The sequence below is a fragment of the Electrona antarctica genome, assembly GCF_951216825.1.
Source record: "Electrona antarctica genome assembly, chromosome: 10".
NCBI classification, from domain to species: Eukaryota; Metazoa; Chordata; class Actinopteri; order Myctophiformes; family Myctophidae; genus Electrona; species Electrona antarctica.
This window is the reverse complement of record NC_136791.1, coordinates 18186292-18201194: the sequence shown is the minus strand read 5'-3', so window position 1 is coordinate 18201194 and position 14903 is coordinate 18186292. Positions and strand designations below refer to the sequence as shown.

The following is a 14903-nucleotide window of genomic DNA, read 5'->3' as shown; positions in this document are numbered from 1 at the left end:
TGCCTTTTATCTAGTTATTATTCTTCAAAGCCGTTCTAAAAGACCATGCACTTACAGGTGGCTGCAACTGGGAACTGGCCCCTGTAAAAAGGTCAAGGGTTAACACGGGGTTACACAAATTATCGCCAACAAAAACAACAACACATACAACAAAAAGATCAAGACATAAACTGTGAGGATTGATACCAATAGCAAGAGACAGACAGGCAGGAAACAGTATTGAGCCCAGAATTTGGCGCCCATTTATTGAAACCAAAATTATATTCACAGGTTTTGAAATCTTAAATAATAATCTCAGGCTCCAGGTTAGTCAATTTAAAAGTTCAGATTTAAATATTAAACTCAAAATCTTCCTCCCTTCTATGACATCATGGGATGGGTGAGTAAGGGTAGCCTAAGTGGGACCATCCGGAGCTTCACATAACAGTCTTTGTCTTACTTTAATGTCATTTCCACACATGGGGGGATTTAAAGGGAGTTCTCCATTCTCCAAGCCATACTTGCAATTAAGCCTCGTTTCCAGCCGAGCCCAACGGGGAACCGGGCATCAGTATGCAGCCTATGAGGTGAGAAAGATACAGTCAGTCTGACGTATTTCGATTGCATTATATTTGTGAGGGAGTGTGTGTTCGCTTACCGCTAGACCGCCCGCCAACCTGCCACGGAGAGAGCTAAGAGCGAGTGCGGGGAGTCCGACGATTCATTGATCCGATACCCCTAACCCCTAACCTAACCATAACCGCAAGCACGGGAGCAGGCGCTAGTCCGAGGTGCGGACGCATGTCGAACCATGCCTCCCGGTGTTTCTCATCTGAAGCTCTCCAGCAGGTAATCATGATAATACCTGCCTCCTATTACGCAGCCCAGCCTGTTGCGCTCTACTCCGACCCCCACGCTCTCTGAGCCGCGGGGGTTTTCGGCTGTCGGACAGCTTATTTTTCGGGTTTTTAGACCATATCCATGGTCATCATATGGGCATACCTAACAATGGATGCCAAAAAAATGTGAAAATTCTCATTTGTGTGTGTTTTTATATCAAAAGTCCATAAATTATTACTTCCTGAAAACGAAAACGTGCTGCGTGATGACGTGTCGAGGCCAACATCGATAAAAGCCAATAAAAATGAAGCTCACCAGTTTAATTCCCCATATCTCCGCATCCGTCCAGCACAGGCTGCACAGCTGCTACTGATTACAGACATCTTCCGTTTTTATTCCCATTCAAGATAACATCCAGAGAGTGTATTACTCGGTTTCAACTTAATCATCACGCTAAAAATGTATCTGAAAACATTATAGGTAGAAATAAGCCACATTAAGTGTAAACTGGTAAAGCTGGCTGACTATCTGATTTGTAAACAAACATCCACACGCTGTCCTGCGTAGCATAGCTACCGATAGCTACTCGTCCCTAGCTACCGTCCCATCCCCTGAAGGGATGCGACGCTCTGATTAGCACTGGGCCCTAGTGGTAAGAGGAGGGACTGCAGGCGGACCCGTGGAAGTATGATTGGGAAACCCCGTGCAGCTGGGCTTTAACGTTGAGCGCGTTTGCACTTCCGCATTTTGGGCTAGGACAAATAAAGAGGATGGTGCACGGAGGTGCGGCCCACTCTCCTGCGGGAGGTTTGCACATGCTCAGTGTAAACAGGAACTGCGATGATGGAGTGTTCCAGCAGAGGTGCTAGATAGAAAGCTCATATAACTTTCATGTAAATAATGAGATCCAGAACAGTTGAGAATTAAACAGCAGTCACCCTTCCCTTTTCAAATGTTTTATATCATCCAGAGCACTTGAATGAACAGTATCCATGTTTCTTTGTCATTTCACAAAAATAAAAGTTTGACACATGTACTAATTAAAGAACATGGAAAATCCACAAAAGAAAATATACAAAAACATTAACATTTAGTAAATGTACTTGTCCTTTATCTTTCAGTCTGTTATACACAACATTTTTTCCACAGTTATGAAATTGATATACTTTTTAAAATAAAAAACAAAATCAACTGTACTATTCTCTTTTTTGTGATATCCTTTTTATTATTTCAGTTCAGGGTCAGCAACTTTCATGCACCTCTAGCACCTCTGCTGGAATACTCCATCATCGCAGTTCCCGTTTACACTGAGCATGTGCAAACCTCCCGCAGGAGAGTGGGCCGCACCTCCGTGCACCATCCTCTTTATTTGTCCTAGATTTTGCTTCTTCTGTCCGCGGCTGTTTTCCGCTTAGGTGTGGAAACACTGTCTCTCTCCGGGAAGGTGGTCGCACGGCGCGCGAGACGCCACAAAACTTAAAGGTATATTCAGTGATTTCACTTAATTCAAATATCCCTTTTTTTTGGGCCGCTAGCCCCTCCTATATACAGATTTAATGCTTGTTTTTAGTTCAATGTTTGTTTTAAAAACGCTATTGACAATGAAGGGAAAATTTACATCATATTGTCTCTTTATTGTTAATGGCATTTAATGTTTGTGTTGGCACCGTTTGTTTTACATCACCATTAGTATTACATCACCTAATCAACATGAGTTAGACTTTAATATATTTAAAGGTGTAGGGAAACGGAAATGGTGGACATTTTATTAAAATTAAGTTTCAGCTTGAAACGCTGGCTCTGAAGTTCCTGAACCAATCAGAGCGTCGCATCCCTCCAGGCTATGGGTTTTATTGATGTTGTTCTGTTACAGATGTCCTGTAACTTTAATTTTGTAGTAATGGTTTGAGTTTGTTAGTGTATTTGCATTTGGAGCCCCCCAGTGGCTGATGTTTAGAGTTAGCACTTTGTAGTGTGTTTGAGTCAACTGCATAACATGTGACTGTTGTTGCTATTGCTAACACTGTGTAGCTTGTAGCTGGTTACTGCATATTATTGTCTGTGTAGTGATTCTAGCTGTCTACATACTGTACTTTATGATACATAATAATTTATGATTATGATTATGATTATGATAGAAAAGAGTTTAAGCACTGTCTCGTATGTTTTTGTTGTGTTGTAGTTTCACCCTTTTGAAGCCATAAAACCTGTTGACTACAAACAACGCCTCCAGTGTCGTGGTTGAAGAAAGGTGTTTATCTGACTGTTGAATCATACTATCCAGTGTGCAGTGAGAACAATAGAGATGTGTATCTCTACACGTCATCACGTAGCACGTTTTCGTTTTGAGGAAGTCATTAAAAAAATATTTTTGATATAAAAAAAAAAAAGAAATGAGAATTTGCCAACATTACGTCCCGTCTTTCCATTGGCTCCACATGCCCCACGAGTTTAGACGACTTCCATGAGCACTCACGGAAGTTACGCACGCACGCACGCACGCACGCACGTACGCACGCACGCACGCACGCACGTGCTGCCGATTAAAACTTCAGACGGACATCGCCTGCCTTCGGTTCTTTCACATTACAAGGTAAACATAACTATGACAACATTAGTATGATTATTATTTCAGTAACGTGTGTTTGTGTCACAATCTTGCGCTTCGCCGTTTTCGTGCACCGTCTCCGTTGCCCCCCCCCCCCCCCCCCCCCATTAGCATGACTATTATTTTATCCCATTATACTACCACTACTAATAATAATAATAAAAACAATACTCACAATAATAATAACAACAACAATAATAATAATACCACTACCACTAATAATAACAATAATAATAATAATGCATAACATTGTGGCAGAGTAGAAACGTCCGTATCCCCGTCCTCCTGTGCTTAACGACCACAAATACAGTGTCTGACTCTGTGTAGCTTAGAGTCTTTGTATCTTTTGCATCTGCCCGTGTGGGCAGCATAACATTGTGGCAGAATAGAAACGTCCGTAACCCCACGACCCCCCCTCCCCCCCACCGCTGTGCGCAACAACTTACATGTACAGGTGCTACTTTGAGAACTAGCCCAAAATATTAATCTGCACTTTATAATGAAACTTCTATGACAGTGCTGACATAATGAAGTGACATTATTCCGGTACACTGTGTCAGCCCTTCGGTCGCCCTTCGCCTTAAGGCGCCTTACTGGTTAGGGAACAGTATACAGACTGCAGGAAAGGGGGAGAGAGATGGGGAGTGACATGCGGCAAAGGTCGTCGGGCTCGGGAGTCATAAAAGATACTGATAGCAGCTGTCCTCGAGAAATGAAAGGATGGATGATGGATCGATGTGCAAAGACCCTGTTGTAATCTCTAAGTACTGGACCCTCATAAACCAAAATTTTATAATTTTGCATGCTGTAGAGTGAGATTATTGTCGAGTGATTTTACTTTATTGCTTTTTTAATTGTGTTTGAGTTGCATGATTTTGTATAACCTTTTATCTTTCCACTGACTGGCACTAACCAACTGATTGCATTAAAGATGGAGTGCCACGATTTCTTTCAACCCTAGAACGATGAATGATCATCAGGTATTATTATAATATAAGGAGGAAGAACTTTTCCCAAAAAGTGTAAAGTATTTGTCAAAAACATGCTTTTATGTGGACACGCCCACCAGTTCATTAAGTATGCCTGGTTTGCCTGGTGGGTGGTGATGGGTGGTGATCCACCTGAACTGAAGCCGCACCCACAGCTGTAGTTGTATGATAAAGGGGGAGGGGTTAGGGGAGGGGCTGATAGTGACATCATATTACTGTTTATTTCACTGGCCCCCGTGTATTAGGTCAATAAAATTCTTATACTTTTGTAACACACCACCCCCCCCCCCCCCCCCGTTTCTGTTTCAGTCCTTCCCTGAGGTTTAAGCTATTTATGCTCTTTTTTACCTGGTTTTAAACTCGAACCTGTGTTGACCAAAAGCTAATGTTAAGAGTGTCAGAGCTCCCTTTACTCTGTTGATCATCAAAGGGTTGGCTACAAGCAACTTTTATTGAATATGCACCTGCACTTTTAAACAGTGCACTTTAAATATATGTTTGTGTTCTCTTAAAGAGTTTTTATAATTGCTAGATTCTATGTGACTGAGTCGGCCACGGGTCACATGCACATTCAGTGTCGCAGATGACGAGTCAGATATAATTGGCTGTGGGGTTTTTTTTTTTTCTCGATTTAGGCACTTTAGCAGACACCTTTTTTGTCACTTCGTAGCAACGTGACAAAAGACAAATCCACCAAACGTAGTGAATCAGGCTGGAACCCAGGCTAGAATGTAATGCACATTATAAAGCGCCTTTCACAAAGGTTGTTATACCTTAATTTCAATTTAGGGACTTTAGCAGACAGTGTTTTCCAGGGCAAGTTACTTAAGTGCAAGATGGAAGACAGTGGTGGCATATTACTAGGGAATTACATGCATGAAAATCTGGGTGCTGCTGGGAGAAAAATATAAATAAAGGGAATCTCTCCAACACCAGCAGGCTAGAGTGATGGCTGTGCTGTCGACTCTAATAGAGCAAGTCAAGGTACTCTTGGCCCTTTTAGAAATGGGCTCCTCGTCACTCGCCCTACACACTTCCACTCAGTTTGAGCATAGATATAGGCCTTGTGTGATCAAGGTATAGATAGACTGAAGAGAGTTCTTATCCAGTTGGGTTTTGTTCATTAGTGTTTGCTGAAGTGTTTATTTTCGTCCTTCTATTTTTATTTAACTTAACAAAATGGTTTCATGTCATAGACATGGCTTTGCACCATTTCATAGGAACTGCTGGGTGAGCGCTGGCGCTTTGGCATGGGGGGTCAGATCAACATAATGGAATGAATTCTGTACATATGAAATATGCAGGCTGCAGGAAGGCCAGTGGGCCGAAATTTATGTTCTGATTCTGGGGGTGAACCTGTAATAAACAAGACAAAGTGAATGGTATTCCTTTCTATGGTCCGTGGTCAAATCTATATTAATTTGGCTTTGGATATGGACAAGTTTGAGAACCACTGTTCTAATGATTGTATAATCAATATTCCTGCCCGGCCTGAATTGATCTAGATGACATTTTTCAAACGCGATCCCATCAGGAACTGTGGCTGTTTTAACCTCACGATTACCTCGGGGCTCGGGGTACGTGGGATTGCTAATCTCTCTCTGCTCCGCAGTAGGCCTATAGTTTCTCATCATGTCAGCAGGTTGTAGTTTCTCATGTCAGTGCTTGGTTTGGCCTACTGATGAAATTTTAGCTCTTCGTTTCACATACAGGCTTCTTGCCGTTGGTCTTTCTAGCAGACACACTCACTGGAAAGAGAATTGCAGACCATTGGCAGTCCTTCTAAAAGGCAGCAGATACACACACAGTGACATTCACAACACCATCATCAGGGGCGTAACTACCATGACGCAGTACCATCGCAATTGCGTTGGGGCCAAAGGTATTTGGGGCCCACGACCGCCCACCCTTGCCATCAGTAAAAATACAATACCTAGTACTGTAGTTACTTCCCCCTTAACTGATTAGTTCCAATTTTCAGGCAACAGCAGCTAAACTGCTGCGACCGGATTTCTCACATTCTGTTCTCTTACTGTCCTGCAGTCCGTTTAAAGACAGAATTGCGCCCATCCATCCTGAATGGAGGATATACGGCCACAGCAGGGGCAGTGGCAGCAGCCATTACGTGCAGTAGCAGGATCAATACCTCACTGGGAGACAGCTGGTGTTTCTTCTCCAAAATGTGCATGTCATACTCTATGTCAGTATAGCAGCAGCCTTTTTTAGTGTCCAGTGGTTCTTAAAAGGGATATTTCACTTTAATGACCACGAACCAAATATCAAGATTTGGTGTACAGTATAGACAGAAAAAGAGGTAAAAAAAATAAAAAATAAAATAAAAACAAAGTACAGTTGTAACGCTACCACTGTAGCTCTGAAATGGTACATTCTGCTTAATGAGTGTTTGAGTACTTTTACTTTTGCCACTTTATTTGATGCCAATTGTTCTTTGATTTAAGTAAGATTCTGAATCCAGGACTTTTATTTCTACATTTTGGTATTGCTACTTTTACTTATAGTTAAAAAAGATAAAATAAAACAAGAATCTGAGTAGCCTACTATAGTTACAGCGACATAGCTAGCAGGTTACTTTCAGTCATACAGCTGGGCTAGTGGCAAGTTATCGTAGCCTACGACAACCAACCATAATTTGACAGGAAAAAACATGATTAAACACAGGTGTTCCCAATTATGCGAATTAAGTTTCCATTCATGAACCTTTTCAGTGAGCCACCAACGTGCACAATAGCAGCACCCTGATTGACCGGAATGGAATTTATTTTGTATCATTGGGAACACCTAGCAGTGTTGATTCTGACAGCAATTTTTTATGTAGTTTTAGTCATATTCTTTTGGGGAAAAACATCATTTAGTTTTAGTCATATTTTAGTCGTCTGAAAGTTTTACAGTTTTAGTCTAGTTTTAGTTAAAAAGCTAAATATAAGATTGTGGGGGGGAGCTCCAGACCCCCAGGAACGCGCCCAGGGGGCCGGGCCGGTTCCGGCGTGCCGCTCCACATCCGAAACGGTTGAGAAATGACAGTTACCATGTGGCGGTCCCTCTACTGTAACCTGTACTGTACTGTACTGTACTGTACTGTACTGGCACACCCGAAAGCATCATAGTTAATACGTGCGTGTGTGTTTGTTAGGTTGCGCACAGGTGGTGAAAAACAACCATGCTGTTTTCGTGCTCATACCCACCCACCCAGCCAGCCGCCCAGCCACCCACACACATAGCTCTGTAAGGTAGTGGTTGCACCACTCAAAAACGTTAATAGGGAAACATAGCAACGTTTCGGCCTATGCGACTTTCATCAGGCTATCTTTAGATAGCCGTTCCGTTCTTTTTCATTGTCGGGCACTTTACCCTCTCCTACGCACCTGTCGCCTGTAGGTGTGCAAATTAAAGCCTTTTTATAGTTTTTAATGGTTGACAAAATTGTCAATTAGTTTTAGTCTTAGTCATCATAGCGTCATTTGTTATATATTTATTTAGTTTTTGTCTGTGAAAAAAGGCAGTTGACAAACATTTTCCGTCGACAAAATCAACACTGCCTTCAGTGCCTTGTGTAGATATGCTATTTTTGTAAAATTCTAAAGTGAAAGTGGTATGGGTTTATATCCATACGGAACCAATGACACGTTTTAAATTCAAGCGTGTGCCTAAATAATAACGTAGGGGTTTGTGATATGGTGATAAATATTGTTGAGATGATACAATGTCTCCACAATATGCCTTTCAGAGATATCATATATATATATATGGTGATACAGCATATTCTGTGATTTGCAGTTCTATACGTTAATTTATACTTCTGTAGAAGTTTGCCAAGTATTTTGGTTTGACAACTGTTTTGGACATGCAATTTTTAAACTACGACAGCTGATGATAAGAGAGTTGGTCTTTCCAAGTTTCTGTTCATTTTATCACCCTCTAAATATCAGTGGCTGTGTGTGTGTGTGTGTGTGTGTGTGTGTGTGTGTGTGTGTGTGTGTGTGTGTGTGTGTGTGTGTGTGTGTGTGTGTGTGAGAGAGAGAGAGAGAGAGAGAGAGAGAGAGAGAGAGAGACACCCAGTGGATAGCTGGAGCCGGCCAGGGAACCCCCTTGGTAGGGCTAAATGCTAGTCTTTCATTTCCATCAGTGGACAGGCCTGTAATCTCAGCTAGGCTTAAGGATTTACTCTCCCTCGTAACCATACACGCTCTTCAGTTCCACCACAGCATGCTGTCGTTGTCTGTAGGGCAGAAATCTCTTATCCCTTCTCAGTGGTGGAAAAAGTACTACAATGTTTTACTTAAGTAAAAGTATCAATACTGGATCAATATGTAGAACTACTTTCAAATAAATGTAGTGCATAATATTTGCCTTTGAGATGTAGGAGAGTACAAGTAAAAGTATAGGCTACTGGAAATTGGAAATACTCAAGTAAAGTACAAATACCTCAAAATTGTGCTTAAGTACAGTAGTACTTAAGTATGTACTTAGTTACTTTCCACCACTGAAACTTTTGCCACCCAATATTGAACCATGCAGTCTAGAGTGTTTCCACTGAAAATGAATTGATTGAGAACCCTAAAAGTTGTTTCAGAACTGAAACAAAACATGGCCGCCGGTCGTCAAACAGAAAAAAAAGAAGTTTAGGCATAAAGGGGTAAGGCTTGCAAGATATGGGCAGTGTTGATTTTGACAGACATTTTTGATTTAGTTTTAGTAAGTCTTTTGAATACATTTTAATTAGGTTTTAGCCATATTTTAGTCATCTGAAAGGTTTTAGTTTTAGTCTAGTTTTAGTAACTCTAGTCGATGATTTTTGACGACCATTGATAGCGTTGTATAATACCTAATTTTACACTTGGTTGGATGTCAAAGTACCGTGACTACCGTCTACTGTAGTCTAGGAAGGCGTCTATTGGAAAGTGCCTATGAAAATAATGGAAACTAGATCAAGTGCCCCTCGGGGCACAGGTCTCCACAGGGCAGGTCAGGTTGTGGCCTCCTGGTGGTGCTATAATAGGCCAATGTGAAAAGGGTGGCAATTTGATGATTTGAGGCATTTTGTTCTAAAAATGTGTTTTGCAAAAATCCTCCTGTTGGTGGTGCTATAACAGGCCACTGTGAAAAGGGTGGGATATTCCTCAGTCTAGTAGGAAAGTCTGTGAAAGATTCCACGTAAATTGCACGCTGCGTTCATGATTTGAGGCTTTTTGTTCAAAACAGGCCAATCCTGCAAATTTTGAAAGCCAATGTTAGCTAATTAGGATGGAATATGAAATATCGGACACATCCGTCTTGAACACATGACTATAGAGATAGATAAAGATAAAGATAAAGAAAACGTTATTGTCCATTAAATTGACATAAAATGGAAATTCATCTTTGACACACCGGCAGTCAGTTACAACAATAAAACATTACAAAAAATACACAGGTGCATTAAAATATTATATAAAATGCACGAATTGCGGGATTTTTGGACAGAATCTGGAGGAGTAATGTAAAAAAAAATGTTTTTCAAAAGTCAGCCTCCTGGTGGCGCTATAACAGGCTGATAATTTGGGGCAGAGGTTCATCGTTGGCATCCAGGGAGTGTGCGTGCAACATTTGGCGTCAATCAGGTTAACGGTGCCGGAGATGAGCTGGTAACAGACAGACAGACGGACGGACACACACACACGCACACACACACAGGGACTCACACACACACGGACGGAGTGAAAAATATACTCTCTCCCCATGACTTCGGCCTGGTGGAGACAATAATAACGTGAATGTGTGGCGGTGGGTCCCTGCATCACCGGTGCCTATGTGCGGCGAAGATTAGCAATCTCAGCATGTGGTGTCTAGACATGTCTTTATTTTACCTGGAGGGAGGGAGGGAGACCCTATAATGGTTTTCAGAGACGTGTCGTGGATTCCAAGAAATGTCATTTGCAGTGGTGGAAACAAAGTATCAATACGGCAATGTAGAAATACTCCTAGTAAAAGTCGGAAATAAAAAATTTACCCGAGTAAATGTATTGGTATCAAAATGTACTTAAAGTAAGAAAAGTAGAAAGTTGGCACAATGTCCAATGTCCTATTTCACAAGTTTTCAAATGTATAAAAATCCCGATGAGACACATTTTGTAATAATAATCAAAATCTACAAAGTAACTAGTAACGAAAGTTTTCAAATAATTGTATTGGAGTAAGTATATTTTGAAAATTGGAAATACTCCTTCATTGAAGTAAAAGTATCTCAAGATGTGCTTATAAGTATAGTACTTGAGGAATACACAGATACTTTCCACCACTGGTCATTTGCTTAAACATTCAGGTTTGAACACGTTATTATACACAGTGGTTCTCAAACTTCATGCCAAGGAGGACCCCCACATTCATTTTGGCCACGGACCCCACCACCTCAAGGACCCTTGGGGGACCCCACTTTGAGAACCACTGCAGTCAGAAACTAGACAGCACTCGAGTGAGGTGCCAACTTGCGCCTTGTGCGCCCCCCTACTACTGTATTTGTTAGCATTAAAATTAGCTCCGCCTCCTATGTCTCGGAAAAAGGCTTGTATGTTGTGGGATTCCTTTGGTGGATCCCGGTCAGCTAGGTAACAAATTGAACCTAGTGCTCTTCACACTGAATGTGCAGAAAAAGTGCAATGTCTCATGTGGACGAGGACATTAGAACTAAGTAGATGGACTTTATTCCTTTTAAACAACTTAATTGATGTTTTGCAAACAATTCCTGATTTAAAACATTTAAATGTATTTTAAACAACTGAATTATTAAAGTCAACATTTTTAACATTTTAACCCGGTCAATGCCAAATTTTGCACACACACTCCCTGGATGCCAACGATGAACCTCTGCCCCACAATTTCCAGAACGGCCTGTTATAGCGCCACCAGGAGGCCGCTTTGTGCAAAACAACTTTTTGGACAGTACACCTACAGATTTTGTCCAAACAACACGCAAATTGGTACACAGTCTCTCTAGAGCCATTCAACGTCTTTCAGATTTCTCAGACTCCATCCTGATTGGCTAAGATTGGCTTCCAAAGTTCGCAGGAGTGCTCAGTTTCAAACAAAATGCTGCAAATCACATTGTGTGATTCCCATGAAATTGTGCACGCACATTTCCACTGGGCCGAGGAAGAAATGCCACGTGAACATTTTCAACTCAGCCTCATGGTGGCGCTATAACTGGCCGAAAAGTGTTTTTACCTCTAACTGTACGGATCTGTGGATAACTTTGTATGCCAACTCCCTAGAGGCCACGGAAAAACTTTTGCCTGGAATTTTTCACATCTGCTCTTTATAGCGCCACCAGGAGGCCGACATATGTAAAACACATTTTCTAATATTACTCCTTCAGATTTTATCCAAATTTCACGCAAATCGGTACACATTCTCTCTATAGTCATGTGATCAAGACGGGTTTGTTTGATTTCTCATAATCCACCTTCATTGCCTACGATTGGCTTCTAAACTTTTCAGGAGTAGCCCGCTTTGTACCCGTTTTGTACAAATTGCCACAACTACTCAACGGAGCGTCCGTTTGCGGTGAAACTGTGCATGCATATCCCCACTAGGCTGTGGAAGAAATTTTGCCAAACATCTCACACACACTCATATCCTCCTGGTGGACACCTGTGCCCAGAAGGGCACTTTTTCTAGTTCTATTCTCTTTTTCCACTTGGTGGGCCAATTTTTTAAAAACCTTTTAAACATAGCAATTTCATGATTGTCCACATTTTAGTAGAGTTTAAAATTCTTAAATACTTTCTAACTTTGTCCTATTCCTCTGTCATTTATAGCCTACTTTTAAACTAGCAATTTTCAAACACTGTCAAGTGTGCGTACACATGCACATGGGCACACACAACCAACTTAAAACTGTATCAGTTAAAATCATTTCAAAAGCATTTCAAACAACAAGCATGTAAATTAAAAAAACAATTTCACCAACCATGTTTGGATTGAACCTGCAAGTAGTTCTTGGAGCTTGATCTTCTCTCTGGTGTTTGTTTACCTTTCCAGGTGCTCCTAACGAGCAGCAGCCATTTCGCTGCTGCTGCACTCTGGGAACTCTGGGAAGTGTAGTTGAGATGTAATGTTGATCATAGGCCTATAGCAGATGCTTGGCAATAATTCTCCATTCCTGAGTTTTGACTCCAGTTTCCAAGCACATACGCTTCAATAGATTTATTTAATAATTTATGCGCATTAAAATTAGCTCCTATGTCATCTTTCCACCTTTTCTGGCCGGGTCCGGGTGGACAGCTCGATCAGTTCTGGGTCTCAGGACATCAACAACGTTGATTGATCAGCTGCAGAGCTATTAGTCTTGAGAGATTATATTTTACTTTGTCAATCATTGCTGTATTTGTGTTGTGAATATCCCCCTTCTCCCAAGTTCCAACATAATAAACAACTTATTTCTGTACACTGAACACTTTGGTCAACACTTTTAGATGTAGGCTATGAAGAAAAATGTGTATGAATGAATACATTTTGTTGTGAATAAAAATGTACTCACCATAGTTGGTGCAAATATGTCTCTGTCCACTGTAGGTCAGTGGTTCTCAAAATGGTGTGTGGGGACTCCCAGGGGTCCTAGAAGATGTTCCAGGGGGTCACCAGCAAAAACGTATAGCATGAAACTCAGTATAACCACTTTAACCCTATGCGTATGTTGGCTATTTGAAAATAACCAATCTAGAAGCTGACAATGTGCTGCATCGCATCGTGATGAGACACATTGTCAGCTTGTAGATTGTCTATAAAAAATAAATATATTGAAAATATTTGAAAAATGTGGAATATGTTATAACTATTTAACATCACAAATCTGGTATGAGGGTCTATCCCTGGTATAAAAAATATAGTATTTCAGATGAGGGATAGGCGGTCAAGTACCAAAAGTACTCATGCAGAAGGTCCCATTTCAATTCAAGTTTTCAAATGTAAAAAATCTTTTGAAAATAGCAGATCTATAAGCTCACAATGTGTCGCATCGCAACACATTGTGAGCTTTGTAGATCAGCTATTCTCAAATAACTGAACTGTATAGGGCTGAGGTAAATGTATGTTTTGTAATAATAATCAAAGGTAACTCGTAACTAAAGTTTTCAAATGATTGTAGTGGAGTAAAAGTATAATATTTGCATCCGATGTGTATAGTGGAGTAGGAGTAAACGTATTGGAAATTGGAAATACTCAAGTAAGGTACAAATAGTAAATACCTCAAAATTGTATTTAAGTGAAGTACTTGAGTAAATGCACTTAGTTACTTCCCCCCACTGGCTGCTGATAGCGTTATTTGTCACAGACAGAGGGTTGGTCCTGGGCCTTTCCAGGGCCTGAAACATGCTGAATGCTGCTGTGCAAGCCATGTGGCCTGAGCTGCATTCAGCCTGCCTATACAGACAGACCAGCGACAGATGATTGTCACCAGCCTGGTTCTGTAAGCTTGCGTGCAGCAAAAGGTGAAGGTGCTCAAAAAGACATCTCTGCCTCAGGTCTCAGTCAGTCCCATGTACTGCATGTGGGGCTGCATGGGAAAATCAGATGAAACAAGATAATTTAAAGACCAATAACCGACTTATGCCACATTTACACGGTAACGATCAGAAAATGACAAAGTGCTACCATGACGCCACACGTTTTACGGTTTCCCCCGCAGCTATTGCCCGTTTACATGGAAACGTGAGGCGGAGCGTTTTCAAAGATTTCCCAAAACATTCAGTTAAAGGGACACTTTAACTGAACTACAATTCCCATAATGCTTTGGTGCACTGCTCCTCCTTGAGGATAGGGGGAGGGCTGTCTTTTAGCCTGGGCACACTTGAACTTCCATGCGCGGACAGAAGAAGCTGTGTTTTGCGTAATTTCCGTTTTTTTAGACAGCTGGTGGATGGAAATTAAGCTCCACCGGCAGAATGCTTTCCGGGAATCTGGCCGTCGTGGCAATCTGCCGCGTGGGTGGAGCTTCTTTTCCAACCACCAGCTGTCAAAAAAAACGGAAATGACGCAAAACACATGCTTCTTCTGTCCGCGCATGGAATCTAAAGTGTGCTCAGACCCTTACTCAGACAATAGTCCAGGAAGTAAGTGAGCCCAGTGTCCATGACATCAGAGACACTGGGCTCACTGCTAAAATCTAAAATATCTAAAACCACACATTACACACATAAAGACCCCAGGAAAGTGTTCTAAATCTTCTAAACGTCATTAATTAACATATATTTTTTTGCAAAAAGGGTGAAGTTTCCCTTTAAGATAGTTACATAAAATAAATCATTAACAACATATATTATTTACAACAACAGTACCCATGCTCAACAATGCTTAAATAGTAAGAGTACACAGTAATCATGTCAGATATAGTGTCCTTACTTTAATGAACTGTTGTTACTTCAGAACTAATTAGTCTAACGAGCGAGCAGATCGACCACAGTGTGCGTCATCATTATAACTCTCCTTTTATATGT

The 14903-nt window shown here is 41.2% G+C and overlaps 1 long non-coding RNA gene across 1 annotated transcript; it reads right to left on the bottom strand.

The window, feature by feature from the left end:
• Positions 1-212: 212 nt before the first annotated feature.
• On the bottom strand, positions 213-12514 carry LOC306931276. Its single transcript, XR_013790998.1, has 2 exons — positions 12380-12514; positions 213-559 (listed from the first exon to the last, which is right to left on the bottom strand). It is a non-coding gene; the product is annotated as an uncharacterized lncRNA (long non-coding RNA).
• Between the last annotated feature and the right edge of the window lie 2389 nt (positions 12515-14903).